Below are 20,555 nucleotides of genomic sequence, written 5' to 3'. Positions count from 1 at the left end.
AGTATCAAGGTTCCCTCAGGTTCTCCACATCTGGTTTCCATTCTTCCATCCCAGAAAAGAGAAGAAACTTAGATACCCTGCTCTTAGCTGAACAGGCTGACTGGGTGAAATACCCTTCTAGCTCCCCCTCCCGGCATGACTGACTCTTGACAATATTGTTATGTGATATTACAAGCCCCCAAAGGCCAAAGCAAATAACATAGATGTGTGAAGAGGACTGTGTGGTCACCATGACAAATGGAATCGCTCCTCTCCCCAACTTTCTCTGTGGGCTGAAGACCCAGAGTTTCCAGAATTCCCCATTTCCCAACACAACTGCTATCAGGGCACCACAGCCTATCCATGACCCTCAGCTGCAGTCTTTACTTTCACACCCTACAGTTGCCTCCTGTGAAGCTTTCTTGGGATTGAGGGTCCAGGTACTTTATAGGTAGACATTCCCTGCTCTGTCTTCCTTCCAGCCTCCTAGCCCCACCCCACAAGGGGATTCTAGAAGGATTCTCTTGGGGATGCTCTCCTAAGACTGCAAGGTCAGCAAGCATCTACCCTCTTTCCACCCGCAACACCCCACCTCCCAGTCTACCCTCCCTGCAGATCCTGTATCCGGTTCTCCTAATGCTTTATTTCTTGCTCAGCAAGCTCTGTTCAGGCCCAGGAGGTGGCTGTCAGACTTATAAACTAGGCACTGGGTAGAATTACAGTGCTCATTCACACACACACAAAAAAAATTCATGACAGCCAGCTCTCACCCCAGCCTGTTCTCCTGGGCAGTCCCCATGCAGTTTGAGCTAAAATCTTCAGAACCCAGCAAGGAATCACCCTGCTCCCCAACCCTAACCTCCTCCCCCAGGAAGAAAGAACTGTAGGAAACACAGTAGGAAGGAAGGAACCATGGGGCTGAGGGGCCTGCTCAGGCGATGAATGGGATTTCTCAGCACACAGATAAACAGTTTACAGTTCTCAAATCCTGTGTTTGATTTCCATATCTGCTCTTACTCTGGGGATTGGCAATGAAGGCGCCCAACTTTACCCTTTGGGGTGGCAGTTGGGACAAGCAGTCAGCTTCCTTCCTCTGTTACCTTAGCCTGGGAGCTACGTTCTTCTGTTGTTGGTTTTGGAGTGGGGTATCTCTCAGGAAATAAAGGTCATTCAAGAGGTAGATTTTGATGTCTTTTCTTTCTCATTCTTCACCTCTCTTTCCCCCTCACCCCCTTTTGTCATAGCTGAAGCTTCACTGCTTTGGACTGATTTTTTTTTTTTTTTAAATGAAAAGTGAGACAGTACATGGTCTGGGAGGTGACATAATGGATAAAGCACTGGACTCTCAAGCATGAGGTCCTGAGTTCAATCCTCAGCAGCACATGTACCAGAGTGATGTGTGGTTCTCTCTCTCCTCCTATGTTTCTCATTAATAAAATAAAAATAAAATGTTAAAAAAAGTAACAATAAGGGGGTGGGGTGGTAATGCATGCAGCAGGTTAAGCTCATGTGGCACAAAGTGCAAGGACCAGAGTGGAGTAAGGATCCAGGTTCAAGCCCCAGGCTCCCCACCTGGAGGGGAGTTGCTTCACAGGCGGTGCAGCAGGTCTACAGGTGTCTATCTTTCTCTTCCCCTCTGTCTTCCTCACTTCTCTCCATTTCTCTCTGTCCTATCCAACAATGATGACATCAATAACAACAACAATAATAACTACAACAATAAAACAAGGGCAACTAAAAGGGGAAAATAAATATATATATATATAAAGTAACAATAAACTTTTTTAAAAAAGAAAGTGAGACAGTACTAGGGAGATAGCATGATCATTATGCAAAAGACTTTAATGACTGAGCTTCTGAGGTTCCAGGTTTAATTCCTGGAACCACTATAAGCCAGAGCTGAGCAGTGCTCTGGTCTCTCACTCTCTAGCTCTCTGTGTATTTTTCCCTCTGTGACTCTTCCTCTCACTAAAATAAAATAAATGAAATATTTGTAAAAAGCAAACCTAATGATTTTTATTAAGAGAGAGTTTGAAAGAGAGGGTAAGAGACCATATCATAGGAGCCTTCCCCAATGCATTGGGGAGCAGATTTAAATGTGGATTATGATCAGGACAAAGCAGGCTTCCATCCAGGGGAAATATTTTGTCAACCCAGATTTCTATTTCTTGACTCAGGAAATGTTACTGAACACCTACTGTGTATCAAATGAGTTACCATTAGGTGACACGACCACAACAGTTTGGTGGGTGGGCAATCTGACTGGGTGTGTAAGGTGACATACTGCACTGACAGCTATTCGACAGACCTGGTTCAAAAGAACCACTTTGGGAGTTGGGCGGTGACGCAGCAGGTTAAGCGCACGTGGCACAAAGTGCAAGGACTAAGGATCCTGGTTCGAGCCCCCGGCTCAACATTGCAGGGGAGTTGCTTCACAGGCTGTGAAGCAGATCTACAGGTGTCTGTCTTTCTCTTCTCTCTGTCTTCCCCTCCTCTTTCCATTTCTCTCTATCCTATCCAACAATGATGACATCATTAACAACAACAATAATAACTACAACAACAATAGGAAACAACAAGGGCAACAAAAGGGAAAATAAAAAATTAAAAATAAAAAAATATTTAAAAAGAGCCACTTTTCCAGATAGCAGATTTCTGGGTCAAATTCACATTGTTTATTTAAGAGAGAGAGAGAGAGAGAGAGAGAGGAGAAAAAAACATACCTTTGGAAGCATATGAAAGAAAAAGTTTTCAGTGACCAAATCAAGGAAGTATATGGTAGGTTTCCAGATGGTGTTTTTTTTTTTTTTCAATTGATTATTTTCAGAATTTCTTTTTTTGGGGGCGGATGGGGAACAGTTTGGGTTCACCGCAAAGTTAAGGAGAAAGTACAGAGATCTCCCTACCCCCACGGATGTGTATGTTTATAGCAGAGTTCACTCTTGGTGTGGTACATTCTCTAGGTCTGGATGAGTGTACAGTGGCATGCAGCCATCTTCAGGCATCCCACCCTCTGATTTACACAAACCCACAAAATCCTCTGTGCTCTGCCTATTCCTTCCTCCCCACTACATCAGAAGACTTCTGATCTTTATACTGTATCCATAATTTTGTCCTTTCCAGAATGTCCTAAAGCTGCAATTCTACAGTTGGTAACCACTGGTAGAAAATGGCCTCTGAAGGATCTGGGTCTTGGGACCAGGTGATGGTGCACCTGGTTAAGTGCACAAGAACCTACAATGCACAAGAACCCAGGTTCAAGCCCCTGGTCCTCTCCCACAGGGGCAAAGCTTCACAAGTGGTGAAGTAGAGCTGTAGGTGTCTCTCTGTCTCTTTCACTCTCTGTCTCCCCCCCTTAATTTCTCTCTGTCTCTATCCAATAATAAATTAATCAATTAAAAAAAGAATCTGAATCTCTCATTCCATTCTCTGTGGTAGTCTGATTACCTTTCCTGATTCCATCTTGAAACATCATAGGCAAGAACTGTGATTGGTACAGGCTGAGCTGAGTAATGTATACTGGACCAAGTTACTGTAACCAGTCATGAGGTAATATAGAAACATGATTCCTCATTTGCTAAGTAAATGCACTTCTCAGAGGAAATGGGAAATTACCTGAGCACACAAAACAAACTAGGTATCCATGGCCATTACCTGAGGCTTTAAAACAAAGGCCTGCATATGCCCATGCTTAGGTATGTGTATAAACTCTTGATCACAATCCCAGACGGTGGTTTTGCTTTGGTAAGTCTGATGCAGCAAACAGGACTCTTCACTTTTAACAAGTTCAGTACCTTCAAATATCACGGACCCCTGGGTAAAAGCTTGAAAAAAAAAACAGCAGAGAAGAAACTGGAACCTCTTCTGTCCCAGGAAGGTAGGACCAGCGTCAGCTAGTCTTAATTCCTCAAAAAATAGGCATAAGTGAGCATCAACTAGAGCAACATCCAGGGTCAGACTGGGTACTCACTTGCAGCTCTGTGGCATCACACATCTATCTTATAAAAACAGCTGTTACCTGGATGCTTGTCAAGTGCAGATTGCCAGAAGCTCCTGGAGGTGTTGAGGAAGGTGTTGGTGACATTCAGCGAGCCACAGCCTCTGAAAAAGAGCACTTGACTTAAAACATAGCCCCATAAACCACAGATACTGGCCTGAGCTTTTGGGATCAAGGAGTCATGGGGTGGATTGTCTTTAGAAAGAAAAATAAGGTGTCTGATGTGTGGCCAGAGGTCGGGGAGCAAAGATGGGTCATTCAGGGAAGAATGTTGATGGGAACTAGGTATGGCAGATAAACAGGACTGATAGAGCATTCATTCACAGGAATGGATTGTGGTGAATACATGCATTTTCCCCTGGCTTACGTGGAGACTCAAAGATGTTATAGTTAGATCTCTTACTCTTCAGCACTGTAGCTTTGCTTGCTCTGCTTTCCTTTCCTTTCCTTTCCTTTCCTTTCCTTTCCTTTCCTTTCCTTTCCTTTCCTTTCCTTTCCTTTCCTTTCCTTTCCTTTCCTTTCCTTTCCTTTCCTTTCCTTTCCTTTCCTTTCCTTTCCTTTCCTTTCTTTCCTTTCCTTTCCTTTCCTTTCCTTCCCTTCCCTTCCCTTCCCTTCCCTTCCCTTCCCTTCCCTTCCTTTCCCTTCCCTTTCCTTCCTTTTTTTTTTTTTTTTACCAGAGCACTATTCAGCTCTGGCTTATGATGGTGCAGGGGATTGAAACCTGGGACTTTGGAAACTCAGGCATAAGAATCTCTTTGCATAACCATTAAATTATGCTATCTACTCTTTCCATCTTTTCCTTTCTTTCTTCTTCTTTTTTTAAAAAGTATTTCACTTTAGCATGAAAGAGAAATACAGAGAGAAAGAAAGGAAGGAAGGAAGGAAGGAAGGAAGGAAGGAAGGAAGGAAGAAAGAAAGAAAGAAAGAAAGAAAGAAAGAAAGAAAGAAAGAAAGAAATGCCAGAGCACCGCTTAGCTCTGGTTTATGGTGGTGGGATGGAACTTGGGACTGTGGAGCCTCAGGCATGACTATTTTGTTTTGCATAACCATTATACTGTCTCCCTGGCTTAGCACTGAAGCTTTCAAAGCCAATTTGCACTCACATCAGGGTCTTGTCAGGGAAACCAATTCACATCAGTTATTCCAGTCAAGGGAACTTTTAAATGTTGAAAAATAATGACCATGTGATGTGGTATTCATTTTAGGCACACAACATATAATACATATGCATATAGTATTGTGAAATGACAAGTACAATCAGTTTAGTTGCCACCCATTAGTGCATCTGTCTACTTATATTTTTCTTGCCGTGTAGACTTAAGATCTACTCTCTTGGGAATCAGGTGGTAGTGAAGTGGGTTAAGCACCCATGGCGTGAAGCTCAAAGACCAGCATAAGGATCCCCATTCGAGCCACCGGCTCAACATTTGCCAGGGAGTCGATTCACAGGCAGTGAAGCAGGTCTGCAGGTGTCTGTCTTTCTCTCCCCGTCTCTGTCTTCCCCTCCTCTCTCCATTTCTCTCTGTCCTGTCCAACAATGATGACATCAACAATAATAATAACTACAACAATAAAACAACAAGGGCAACAAAAGGGAATAATTTTTTTTTTAAAGTTGTGTTAAAAAAATCTACTCTCTCAGCAGGTGTCAGATAGACAGTATGATATTGTTAACTAGAGTTGCCACACTGTACATTAATTCCACCCAGCACTTAACTTATTTTAGAGATGGAAGTTTGTACCACCTTTACCCATTTCATATACCCTTCCAGCTCCTGCCTCTAGAAACCACCACTCTTGTTTCTTATATCTATTATTACTTCTAAAATCTTAAAAAAATTATTATCTTTATTTATACCAGATAGAGACAGCCAGAAATCAAGAGGAAGAGGGTGACAGAGAAGGAGAGAGACACCTGCAGCACTGCTTCACCTCTTGCAAAGCTTTCCCCCTGCAGGTAGGGGCCAGGTCCTTGCACACTGTAATGTGAGTGATCAGCCAGGTGTACTACTACCTGGCCCCTATTTTTTTATTATTTTTATGTATTTATTGGATAGAGACAGCCAGAAATTGAGAGGGAAGTGGGGAATAGGGAGGGAGACAGAGACTCAAGTGCAGCACGCTTCACCATTCCTGAAGCTTTTCCCCTGCAGGTGGGGACCGGGGACTCGAACCTGGGTCCTTGAGCATTGTAACATATGTGCTCAACCAGGTGTGCCACCACCCGGCCCCATGGAGATGAAGGACAACTACAGAATGGTTTCACTCATATGAGGAAGGAATATAGACAATTGAATATGTGGCAGAAAATGTCGACCTATTTTCAAGACTGTGGGAGAACTCTAATGGTTATCTGTGGGAGTGGGAATGGAGACACAGTGACAGAAGTGGTGGAAAAAAAAAAAACAGTGGAGACCCTCTGACATCCTGGCACAGCTGTCCCATCACACAATACAGAGCACAGTGAGGATGGGGACTGGATGTAAGGGTTGCCAAGTCAATGCAGGGCACCCTACATGTGGCTTCTACATTCCATGACATTTTTTTCTACCTTGTTATGAGGCATAGAACTCTGTTATATTTTTAAATTATGTTCTGACTTATCTGGACCAACCATTGTTATAAATCCTTCTACAGTCAATGCTTCCATTTGTTTGATTCATTTACTAAAGGAAGATTATTCCCTTGATCTTGGTGGATTTGGCAACTTCTTCATCCTTAACATGAATTTGTATTCTAAAGATCTGTGGCTCTAAAGAGGAGAGGAGACTAAGTAAGCTTTGTCACTTTAGGTCAACCTAGAGAAGAACTTGTCTTTTTGTTCCTCCTTTCTCAGAAGAGAGAGAGAGAGAGAGAGAGAGAGGAAAATACCATTCTTATACCCCCTTCTCTGGTCTCCCTTTGAAAATGTCTTCATTATTTCATTTTGACATTTTCTGACCCTCTTACTATATTATTTTTTTCCTATGATTTATCACTATTTTACTTACTCTGTAGTTTACTTCTCTCATATCTCATTTATACATATTGTCTCTTATTTATTATGTGCCTCATCAACTAGACTATGAGCTCCTTGAAGGCAGGAACTTCTGACTTTTTTTTTCGTTGCTGCACCACCCATGTCTAGACATGTCTTTGACTCATACCTGGCACTCAACAAATAATTTTCAACTGAGTGAATGAGTAAAGGGAGAGGACTCCAATTCTTTGGATTCTAGGATACCAGCGGTCATCATTTTCTTGTTACAAACAGCACAGCCCTAGCCAACAGCTACATTTAAAGATAAAAATGATTGTCTGTGAATTTGAGTGATGATTGACAAGGTGACTTGCTCCCATTCCTGGAGGTTCATCTTGTCTAATTCACTTAGCATGAGATGGAGACCTTGCTGGTTGCATCATGATATCCTCCACAGCGATACTTCCTGCTTTCCAGACAACTAGATGTATGTTCCTACGGACCTTCTAACACGTTCTCTTTGCAAACCTTGTTCAACACTGGGACTTGGGGGGAGGTGTTAGTCAGGACAGATATGACCACTGAAAACATGACCTCCCATCCCCACTTCTCAGTCTTCATTCCACTGGGGTCCAATGACACCACTGGGTGGCCAGAGCTGCAAGTCCTCTTGTGAAATGATCTCTCTTCCAGAAATAAGATGGTAATTTCCTGGGTCCATGGCAGAGACTTGGGATCTACTTTTAGTGTGACAATAAGGTTTCTATACGTAACTTTGGAGATGGGCTCAGAAAATGACATTAGATGAGGTACTGGAGGTGAAACAGATGAATACACATGTTTCCAAGCGGCTGGCTAAAAGTGTGAGGCAGCCACCAGATGCTGACTCTACAACTGAGTGACTCTTCAGGGAGAGCTGCGCCCCAGCCAGCCAAGTGACCCATCAGAACATCAGGGAACCCAGAAGGAGGCAGGACCCACAAAACTTCAAGCCACTTTCTCCTAACTACACTGTGAATTCTTGTATACACTTTGTGTTTCTAGATGAAGCCAGAGATGGAGAGAAAGTTCAAGGTACGTGTTGAATGCATAGTTTATGGATGAATAGTGACTGGATGTATCCCACAGAGGGTGTCCCCTACCCCTAGAAGCTTAATTTGATGCTTCACATTGACACCTGCCCACCAATGTTGGCTTTCTGGCTTCTAGAAGGTAATGTCTTCTTTTTTCACAGTTGAGTTTACTCAATCACATTTCTCCCCCTCTTCACCCTTTTGCTGCAGGCAAAGAAATGTTCTGTGAACTGTCTGCTTGGAGCCCAACCAACTAACTGTTTGATGTTGGCCAAGTGTTTAACTTCTCTTAGCATTATCATCTGTAAAATGGAACAATAGTAAGGACATACAACTTGGAAAACTGCTGTGAAAATTCAGTGAACCAGTTTAAGCCAAATATGATTGTGACCATCATCATCACCACTGCCATCTTTGCTCTCATAATTGTCACCACCACCATCATCATATTGTCATTGCCATTCTCACTATTATAGTCATCATTCTCACTGTCATTATGCTTATTATCATCATCTCACTCTCATCACCAGAGATAGGGCAGATGTTGAGTTTAAACCAGCAAACTGCCAAGAGAAGAAGGTGAAGATTCAGTGAGATGTGGGATTTGGAATTTAATGTTTGTATCCAGGATGGACACACACACACACACACACACACACACACACACACACACACACACACACACATAAAACTCCTAAGCCATGTTCTCTGCCTTGTGCAGACTGGTAAAGAATGATCAGTTCTTGAGAGGTTCCTCCTGGATTTCTGGGAAATCAGTGATTATAAGTAGTATCCATGGCAGGAGTGGAATATCCCAGGATGGCCCCCTGCACCCAGCTCTCTACTAGTAAGGGTTTGACCCTCAAAAGATTGAGAGTGGAACTTACTAGTCTCTTCTAATCTTCCACTGGTATATCAATCAGCCTAGCTGCTCCTCTGGGAAAGAGTTGCTGTCTGCTGTAACCATGCACAGCTAAAGCTTATCTGTCCTTACCTGAGCTGAGAACATCTGTTGTGCTCTTTTCTTCCTTATATTTCATTTATTTATTTTGGATAGGGACAGAGAGAAATTAAAACTGAGAGGGGAGGAAGAGGGAGAGAGACACCTGCAACATTGCTTTACCACTCATGAAACTTCTATCATGCATGTAGGGACCAGGAGCTTGAACCAGGGTCCTTCTGCATGGTAATGTGTGAGCTCAACTAAGTGTGCCACCACCCAGCCCCTTACCTCTTCTTTTTCTACTTAGTTATTTATCTATTTATTTTTATCATCACTAGGCTCCACCTTCCACACTGACTTTTTTTTTTTAGAGAGATAGAGGCTGAGAGACAAGAGAGTTGGAAGGAAAGATGACACAGAGTTAAAGTATCTTCCAGAATGGTGGAGGTTTGTTGGTATGCTTCTAATTCTGCTTCTAAAAATCCCTTCTGTTTCATTTGGTTTAACACTCCCCGCCCCGCCCCCTTCTGCCCCGCCCCCCTTCCAACCCGATTAACACTGTATTCTATTTACATAACCATTGGTAACTAAGCACCACCCTCCCTCCAGGGCATTGGTGGTTCAGTGGTAGAATTCTCACCTGCTCGGCCCCCTCTCCTTGTCACACCCTGATTTTCACCAGTCACTTTTCTCTCCACCCTCTCTACATCACATCCTGTTTACACCCTACTTGGCAAGTATATTAGTTTTAGTTTAGCTTAGCTTGGCTTAGATTGCGCTGCGTTCTGTTCTGCATGAATAAAGAGATACTGCGTACAACCCAGCCATGAGTCCCTGGTCGTCTGTCTCCGCTCGCGAGGCCAGCCCAACAGAGGCTGGTCTCAAGCCCAGGGAGAGCACATGAAAAAGCAAGGCACACTATCCATGTGAGCTATCTTGTGAATTCATAATTACCTTTTTATTTTTTATTGTCACCAGGATTATCACTGAGATTTGGTACCTATACAAATACACTGCTCCTGGTGGCCATTATTTCTTTAAATTTTGATAGATATAGAATTTAAGAGGGGAGGGAGATAGAGAGAGAGAGAGTGAGTGAGAAGGAGAGAGAGAGAGAGACTTCCAGCTCTGCTCCACTTCTCATGAAAATTCTACCCTGCATATGGGGGCTTGGGGCTTAAACCTGGCTCCTTGCTCACAGTAACTTGTGTGCTCTACCTGGCACAACAACTCCCAACACCCTCATACTCATTTCTTAAAATGTCATTGCCCAGATGAGAGGGCATATGCTTTGCAGCCACCCAGCTCAGGTTGACTGACTTTTCAAAATAACATCAACCCTTCACTGGGAAGACACAAACTGCCAAACATGCTCACCTTTCACCAAGGAAAGCCATGTAAAGAGCAGTGATTTGGGGCCAAGTGGCAGCACACTTGGTTAAGCACACATACCACCATGTGCAAAGTCATGGGTTTGAGCCCCTGGCAGTGAAGCAGGCCTGCAGGTGTCTGTCTTTCTCTCTCCCTCTCTATCGATCCTCCTATTTCAATTTCTCTCTGTCCTATCCAATAAAATGGAATAAAATGGCCTCCAGGAGCAGTGGAATCATAGTGCTGGCATTGAGCCCCAGAGATAACCCTGGTGGCAAAAATAATAATAATAATAACAATAAAAAAATAAAAAGCTATGAGTGCTCAGAAATGCTTTACAGAGAGGTCTGTTTGCAGAATGACTAAGAAGTGATTTTTCGGGAGTTGGGTGATAGCACAGTGGATTAAGTGCCCCTGGCACAAAGCACAAGGACCGGTGTGAGGATCCCAGTACAAGCCCTCGGCTCCCCACCTGCAGGGGAGTCACTTCACAAGCGGTGAAGCAGGTCTGCAGGTGTCTGTCTTTCTCTCCCCCCTCTGTCTTCCCTTCTCTCTCCATTTCTCTCTGTCCTATCCAACAATGACGATGACATCAACAACAATAATAACTACAACAATAAAAACTACAATGGCAACCAAAAGGGAATAAATAAATAAATAAATAAATACAAAAAAAGAAGTGATTTTTCCAGGAAATAGTGGCATCTCCCTGGATAAAGAACTTAACTAGGAAGTACCCGCCTCTGGGACACAACCTTCTTCTTCCTCGTCTCATCCCTGGACTGTAATCGCCAGTGAGTAGTTCAGATTCTTCTGATTTGATTTCTTCTACCTTTCAGGGGACAACATTGGGCAAAGAACTGTGGAATTCTTGTGATAAAAGAAGAAACATTTGCTTCCAATTATCCAAATTATTGTTTGCCAATTGAAGTACAAAAGCAGGCCTTCTCCCCCTTTCTCCTTTAGTTGGTATAAGCATCCTTTCCTTCAAATCTCTGATTGAACAAAAATGCTTCTATAATGTTTACTTTCATCCACACATCATTTTCTTGATTAGTAGTGGTTCTATAATGTCCTTGCTCATGGAGGCAAGCTTTAACCAGAGAGCAGCTTGTCATCAAAGCTGCAGCAACTGATAAATGTTCTGTGGGCGCCATTGCTTATCTGTCATGCTAGGTGCAATTTTTTTGTTGTTGTTGCTGCTGTGGCTGCTGATGTGAATATTTGTTTCAAGGACCTAAATTCACCTACCTGCCACTGCCTGAGCTTCCTGTATGATTTCTCATTAAGGTGCAGAATGTCTTTTTTGGTTGGGTTTTTCTAGAAATAGACTCAGAGATGGAGATTTGTATGTGGGGCTTGCTCCTGAAAACAACACCTGTTTGGGGAGTTAGGGAAGCAAGGGTGGGTGTCATCTGAGAAACTGGTGTGTAAGTGTGTGTGTTTAAAAATATATCATTTATTTTTTTCTTTATTGGGGGATTCATAGTTTACATTCAACGGTAAAATACAGTAGCTTGGGGAAGCGATTACAGAAACCAGACCTTCCATCTTCTGCATCCCACAATGACCTTGGGTTCATACTGCCCGAGGGATAAAGAATAGGAAAGCTATCAGGGGAGGGGATGGAATACAGAGTTCTGGTAGTGAGAATTGTGTAGAGTTGTACCCCTCGTATCCTATGGTTTTGTCAGTGTTTCCTTTTTTTATAAATTAAAAAAAAATACAGTAGCTTGTACATGTGTAACATTTCTGTTTTCCACATAACAAGTCAACCCCCTCTAGGTCCTCCTCTGACATCATGTTCCAGGACCTGAACTGAGGTCCATCCCTACCCTAGAGATTTTTTTTTTACTTTGTTGCAATACACCAAACCCAGTCCAAGTTCTGCTTCATGTTTTCTTATTTTTCAACTTTTTAAAAAAGTTATTAGTGATTTAATAATGATCAACAAGATTGTTGGATAAGAAAGATACAATTCATACAGTTCTTACCACCAGAGTGTCATATCCCATCTCTTCTGCTGGATAGCTTCCCTATCTTTAAGTTTCTGGCAGTATGGACCAAAGATCTCTATAAGTTGCAGAAGATCAGAGGTCTGGCTTCTGTAATTGCTTCTGAGAGACTGTTAATGGAGACAATAATTCATAGATGATCCAAAATGAGACAATGAGGCTGGGCTTTCATACCTCAATGTTGGTCAGTCTTTCTTTGCATAGAATCTTGAATAGGATGCCTCTAATTGTCCCAGAGACAGAAATAGCCCTGAGCAGTGAGCAGTCATCACTCCAGGTGGGATGGGATTCAGTGGGACATAAGAACCTCCTAGTTACCACAGCTTCAACCACACCTCCTACTCAGACACACTTTATTTTTTAAAAGATCTATTTGTTATTTTTTTGTCTGCTAAGGCAGAGACAAATTGAGAGAAACAGGGAGACACCTGCAGCACAGCTTTACCACTTGTGAAGCTTCCCCTCTGTAGGTGGGCAGAGGGGGGCTGGAGTCCAAATCCTTATATGAGGTAACATATGTGCTCAACCAGGTGAGCCATTGCCTGGACCCCATAGACATACTTTAAATGCAAACTAGAGTCTGACACCTGTTAATGGGAAAAGCTCACCTAGAGAATCAACAGACACCTCCCCAAGCTCCAGGTGCTAAGATGTGCGGCCCTCCCATCATTTCCAGAATGTAACTCTGCAGCATCAATGGAAGCTTTGTTTATTCCAAGAAGATGCAAAGAAGATGTCTCAGAACTTCTGCCGGCCCTCAGAGGAGCTGATGGTGTAGAACAGTCATTGATCATCCCAACATCTCAGTCTCTTTACTGAGTGATGACTGCACCCTAAACATTACATTAATCACCACTCAAGGCCATCCAGGTGTCATACCTCTAGAAATTATCTCTGCATCATACAAGAATAGCTTAGATCTGAATGTCTCTCATATATACAATTTCCTACAAAGAGCAGCACTAAGTCATCATCCTCGATGACATTAGGGGCCCCCATAGGACCTTGCCCTCAATGTGGATCAACAATGGTAGAGAATAATCCATCCTACAAGGGGAAGCTGGATAACATAGTCTATCTACTACCTGAAGAAGATGGGTCCTGAAATTGATACAACTCGAAATGTTCCTACTCATGACCACAGACTATGAGTTTGGACCTACAGAAATGTAGAAGTTACATAGGCTCCAGATATGGGCCCCAGATCAAATCTATGGGGTTTACAGTCAACAATATTTATACCCTTTTCCCATATATGGGAGCTACTCTCTTCCCTGACCCAGCTTTCTAGCCCTTTTTCCAGTCATGACATCATCTCTCCAGAAAATAACTTGGGTCCACCTGCATATCAGAGGTCAGGCTCAGGCAAAAAGTAGTAAAGACATGGGCCCTTTGGAATATACCTAAAATAAACCTACTAGCTATTTCCAAAACCCCCTCAAATCTTCATCTGCAATATTCCAGCCGTTAGGTTCATGATTAGTCAATAATTTATATGGCTTTATATGTTAACTATTTTTCGCCACCAGGTTCCAGATGTTACCATGATGTCCACCGGACTTCCCTGGGAAGATGACCCCACCAATGTGTCCTGGAGTCCCACTTCCCCAGAGCCCTGCCCCACTAGTGAAAGAGAGAGGCAGGCTGGGAGTATGGATTGACCTATCAACACCGACAGTCAGCAAGGAAGCAATTACAGAAGCTAAACCTTACACCTTCTGCATCCCACAATGACCTTGGGTCCATACTCCCAGAGGGTTAAAGACTAGGAAAGCTATCAGGGGATGGGATGGGATGCAGAGTTCTGGTGGTGGGAATTGTACCCTTCTTATCCTATGATCTTGTCAGTGTTTCCATTTAATTAATTAACTAGTCAATTAATTAATTATTTTTTTAAAAAAGAAGTCATCCAGAAGTACCTGAGAGGTTTGCAATGTTCTTTTTAAAAAATATTTATTTATTCCCTTTTGTTGCCCTTGTTTTATTGTTGTAGTTAGTATTGTTGTTGTTATTGATGTCGTCGTCATTGTTGCATAGGACAGAGAGAAATGGAGAGAGGAGGGGAAGACAGAGAGGAGGAGAGAAAGATAGACACTTGCAGACCTGCTTCACCGCCTGTGAAGCGACTCCCCTGCAGGTGGGGAGCCAGGTCTTGAACCAGGATACTTATGCTGGTCCTTGTGCTTTGCGCTGCCAGATTTGTAATGTTCTATGAAACAGATGCATCTCTGGTTTCCTGCAAAGATCAAGTGGCAGTAGCTCCAGAGAAAGGCCCTGTATTGCTTCTGAAATGGAATTTAATAGCAATCACTAAGCTGTCAATTAAAATCAAGTTATAAGGATTTGCTGCTGATCTAAAAGGAAGACCAAACTCATTAAGATAAGTAAATAAATAAATAAAACAAAAACCAAACTGGTGCTTGTGACTCTCACATTCTGTGTTATAAAAAGGGTACACCTTGTCTTAAAGCAGAGATCATCAAATCACCAGTTTCTTGGCCACTAGCTATTTGATAATGATGAAGTCATGTCCTTTACTTCATCTTGGATGGAACTTGGAAGGAATCATGTTAAGTGAGATAAGTAAAAAAGAGGACAAATACTACATGATCTCACTCATAGGCAGACATAAAGAAACAAGGACAGAAAGGGAGAACACAAAGTAAAATTTGGACTGGGTGTAGTGTATTCCCACACAGCAAAGGATCTTAAGGAAGGAGGGCAGGGAGGGAGAAGGAGAACTGGGGTCCTGGTGCATGCTGGTGGAAAAGAACCTAAATTATAGACACCAGGGTAGTGGTGTAGCTGGTTGGTTGCACGCACATGTTATAGAGCATAAGGTCCCAGGTTCGAGTCCCTGGTCCCCATCTGCAGGGGGAAAGCTTCACACGTGGTGAAGCAGGGCTGCAGATGTCTCTCTGTCTCTCTCTCCCTCTCTATCACCCCCTCCCCTCTCAATTTCTGTCTCGATCCAATAAATAAATAAATATGATAGAAAAGAAGTAAACAGAAAAGGACTTAACTTGCATTTGAGGGTGTTTTGCAGACACTGATCATGGGGAAATGAGAAATTGTACCCACATGTCAACAACTGTACTGTAAACCATTCACCTCACAATAAAATCATCATAAAGTGTGTGTGGGGTGGTGCCGGGCTAGCTTCGCAGGCGGGAGAGACGACCAGGGACTCATGGCTGAGTGGTATGCAGTTCAGTCTTTATTCATGTGGAACGCTGCGCAATCTAAGCTATCTCTAATCACAATCTTGTCCTTATATATCCTGATGCGGAAGAGTCAGGTCTGAAGAGGATGTACGTAGGATAGAGGGTGGGGAGAAGGAAAAAGCACTCGAACCAGTGAGGATTAAACCCATGCCCTGGAGGCAGGGTAGTGCTTAGTTAACAGTGGTTATGTAAATAGAATACAGTGTTAAGCAGGGGGGATTAAACCAATGAAACAGAAGGGGTCTTAGAAGCAGAATTTAGAAGCATACCAACAGGGTGGTGGTGGTGAACACACCACCAGTTTCTAATCACAGACCCTGCTTAGAAGACTGAGTCAAGGGAGTTGGGCTGTAGCGCAGTGGGTTAAGCACAGGTGGCGCAAAGCACAAGGACCGGCATAAGGATCCCGGTTCGAACCCTGGCTCCCCACCTGCAGGGGAGTCGCTTCACAGGCGGTGAAGCAGGTCTGCAGGTGTCTATCTTTCTCTCCTCCTCTCTGTCTTCCCCTCCTCTCTCCATTTCTCTCTGTCCTATCCAACAACGACAACAATAATAACTACAACAATAAAACAACAAGGGCAACAAAAGGGAATAAATAAATTAAATATTTAAAAAAAATTAAAAAAAAAAAGAAGACTGAGTCAGGTGCCCATCCAGAAGAAAAGCTTTCTTCCTTCTAGAAACTTTCTAATGTCTTTGCAGAAGTCAGATACAGGCTGGGGACAAACCCTCATACCATGTACTCAGGAGCAGATTATTACATGATTAAAAGGAAGCTTTGCTTTTTTGAAATTCCATATGACAAGCCCTCCTTAACTTTCCCAGTGGCTGAGCGAGGCAGTCTCTTGTACACTGTATGTATATTTTATTTTAACTATGCGGCCCTCTGGCAATGGCCTGTATGTTTCAATCAATCAGAAGCCTAGTTTGCCATCTCCATGGAGTTCAGTGCTTCTGAGGGTTTGGCAGAGAGAAAACAATCATGGAGATAGATATAAAACTGATTGTCTTAATCTAATTGCATGGCATTTCCAATATCTAAATCTGGGAAGGAAGCTCTGAGAGTCACAAGCGCCAGTTGGGTTTTTGTTTTATTTTTTTATTATTTTTTTTTTCTTAATGAGTTTGGTCTTCCTTTTAGATCAGCAGCAAATCCTTATAACTTGATTTTAATTGAGAGCTTAGTTACTGCTATTAAATTCCTTTTCGGAAACAATACAGCCCATATAATTGCCCTTCCTGAGAACGTTTTCCCTCTCTGTGACTGAGAATAAAGGCAAACTTTGACTAAGAGAAACCTCTGATAGACTGTGAGTAAAACAAAACTTTCTTACATCTCTCAGTGCTTTCTTTTCCTTGCATTACAATCCCTCCACCCCCACACCCTACTTTCTCCCCTCTCCCTCCACCAATACATACATTCACATGACATTTGATGAGAGAAAAAAGAAACCAAGTCTCAAGGAAGTGACTTGGATCCCTCTTCCATCTCCACTATCATGTCTTCCTAAAGTCCTTCAGAAAAGTCAGTCCAGCACACACAACTAGGCAGCTTTGACTCTATCTCCACTGTGGTCCTTCTAAGGAAGAATTCCAAGAGGAAGGGACCAGGCCTGTCCACCCTTGGCACCAACAGACATTGGCATCCCTGATGGTTAGTATGCTAGGAGCAAACAGTGCACAGGAGAGTCCAGCACCCCTCTAAATAAACTAGCATGGCAGTGGGATTGTAAGGGAGGCAAGAGAAGCAAAAGCAAGGAGGGGAGATCTTGCTGTTGGGTTGTCAGGAAAGTCATGACACATTTTTGCAAAGAAATGCAGAAAAATAAAATACATCATGACTTTTCCACAACAATCCAACAGAACCACCAGAAGGGAAGAAAGGTCATATTCCAGATCTCCAGAGTTGAAAAGGTCCGACAAGTCGCCTTGTCGTTCTGAACCTGTATAGATGGCTCCTGCTGACAGCTACATAATAAATTGTGCTTGGTGAGGTCACCAGTCTGGATTTATCTGTGCGTGTATGAATGTGCGATGTTGGCTCTCTGCTCCCAGCTGCACTAAGGACAGTCACGACAATATATTTGGCATGGGGGGGGGGGGGTTAAATGAAATAAAATCCATTCCAAATTCAGATCTATCCTAAATTCACAAATCAACATTCAGGATGAGGAATCAATAGCAGTTTTTCTCAGTGTGCCATGATACACTCTGTTACTTGGCAACGATCTCGGGGCTTCAAGGAACCTACACAGGGGTATCTATGCTTGTTCTCAATTCAGGATTAGACTGTGCTAACCCAACGAGTAATTTCTGGGGGGTTGATACACCCTCTGTTGGAATCAAAGCTCACCAGAGGATGATAAACAACACCCCCCCAATCTTTGTGGTTTTCAGTCACATCAAATTTTAATATGTATATTCTGCCAGGGTTAAATGAAGAGACATCAACTTGAAAAATGGTAGAATGCTCTATTCTAGCAGTTCGTTTTATCTTAATTACAGAGCTATATGAAGTGCATTATTTTAAATATCCTGAAATGATGATCTTAACTTGGGGATGGTGAACACAGTATTTTCAGACCTTAGCCATAAACACACTGTGGCTGAGATGCCTTCTATCTTTTCTTTTAGACACACACACACACACACACACACACACACACACACACACACACACGAAATGTTTCAGTAGCTGCCTGTTAATATTCGCACATATGGAAAGCTCAATTAACTCCAGAATTCAGATGACTGAATGTAGCAGGAATTAGCACATACAAAACCCGGCTGATTGAATTATCCAGCCTCCTTCCAATCTGTTTATGTGCATCTTCTCACTGGGAAATTAATCTGTAGGAAGTCTGTCTTGTGTCTCCCCCAGCCCGCTGAGACCAGGGCAAGTTTTGATTTGAAGTCTTTGCTAAAAGGATCCCAATGGCATTTTGATTTATCCACAGGACTCTTCCATCTTAAATGGAACGCACTTAAAATAATAGAAAGACAGAGTTAAGTTGGCATAATGAAAGTTGGGTACGTCAGGGAAATGAAATAAAGTTTACGAAGCTCTGCCCCGTCATAAAAAGTTCACTCTCCTCTGCAATGAAGCGTAAGAATAGCTATTGACTGAAGTGACAGCTAGCTTTCAGAATATTCATGAAAAAAAAAAAAACAGCCTCATCTCATAGGTGTATTAAAGTATTACTTACCCCCTTTTGGGAAAGCCATGTCACCAATTCCAGCAGTGAATAGTGATGCATAAAATTGAAGGAGAAAATGTGGAGAAAAATAAGCATACATCAGAAGCAGGGTCAGGAACCTAATTTCACAGTGACACACTAGTAATTTGGCTTTGAAAATTTTTGTCAATTCTAAATTCATTTGAAAAAGCATAGCTCAGAAAGGCTGGTGTCTGAATGTGAGATATGCCGGTGTCTGAATATGAGATTCCAATATTTATAGCACAGTTTACAAATACATTACCCCTGTCACAGTGAAATAAGTCACATACTTACATGCCGAGTGGAGTCAGTCCAAAGGTGTAGGCATCAGGGAAAAGATAAGGAGACGAGTAATTAGTACATTAATCTTTTTTATTATATCATTTTTCAGACATATATGATCGTAATGTAAATTAGAAATAAAGGAGGGTTCATGGAAAATAGAATTAATTTCAAGGAGGTCAATCACTGTACAGTAACTGCATTACAAGCACGGTGTGATTTACGGCAGCATTTGTCCAGTTTTCCTGCGTGGGGCTGATTACGACGTGGCCGCGTTCAGCTATCAGTTGAAAGTCAGCTTGTGCGATAACATTCTGCGTCCTAATGAAATTCATTTGCAGTACAAAAATTTGAGTGAATCCAACAAGGGCTGTTACAGGCCTTAATGGCATTCTATGGATTATTGATTTTTGATTTAGTTTCTGCTCAAGAGAAGCCCATTTGAACGGCACCATTACCTTCATAACGATTAGAGACAAAAAGTTAATTATGTAATTATAAAGCCAATAACAGACTTGTCTGGTTTACTTTGCTTTAGTCAGTTTAAACATCTCTCGTGTGCACATCATAACAGGCGGGGTGTGAGAGGAGAGATTAACGCCATGAAAGCAGATGTGAAATTTAATTCTCCAGGCCATCGCTGTCTGGGAAACCATTAAGTAATCACAGCATTCTTCCTCTATTAAATTCATGGCTGCCACTTCACACACAAAAGGTGGGAAAAGGTGTAGCAGAGCCTTCCAGTCCTATTGAGTGTAACACAGACCCAGCCCGAAGGGCTGAGGGAGAAAACCTGCTAAATGGGACGTCTCTGTCTATTGGAAAATGAATAGCCTGGGAAAAAAAAAAAGCGTGGGATGCTGCCCCTCAGATAAACACAGGGACCATTTTCACCTTGAAAAGGGGATCCTGGGCTGGTAGAAAGTTGTTCTGATTGGAAAGCAAGAGACAGCATTGGCGAAGGTCACCAGAACTTCCTGATGCTCTCTGTGTTGTCTTCTGCATGCTTGGACGTTAGGCGCTGAAATGGAAACACTGTTAAAAAAAAAATTGTATTTTCTGGAGCTTGCAGATGGGTAGCTTCAAATGAAATCTTGCTTGCAAGATAGCAGTAGAAGCCTGCCTGGGAGAACGAGAAGTTTATTTACCTTAGCATGCGTGTGTGTGTGTGTGTGTGTGTGTGTGTGTGTGTGTGTGTGTACATTTTTCTCCCCTCTCCTTTCAAGATCTTATCAAAATTGTGTTTCAGAACAACCACCCCTAGCTGAGAGTTTAGATGGCTCGATAGGGTCTTATAACCTTATCAGGAGAATGCTTTGCTCTGGCCCAAATTTCACAGTAAACAACCAGAGGCAGGAATATTGGCTGTGTAGGTTCATTTGCAGAGATATTAGAATTATCCCAGGAAGGGCCAAGGGTGGATGAGAACTTAAAGATAGTTTTGTTGGGTGTAGCAATTGTAACAGTCATTGCTAATCAGATTCTTAATGTTAA

This window comes from Erinaceus europaeus, chromosome 2, assembly GCF_950295315.1.
Source record: "Erinaceus europaeus chromosome 2, mEriEur2.1, whole genome shotgun sequence".
Lineage (NCBI taxonomy): Eukaryota > Metazoa > Chordata > Mammalia > Eulipotyphla > Erinaceidae > Erinaceus > Erinaceus europaeus.
The sequence above is the reverse complement of the archived record's forward strand: the minus strand, read 5'-3'. Positions refer to the sequence as shown.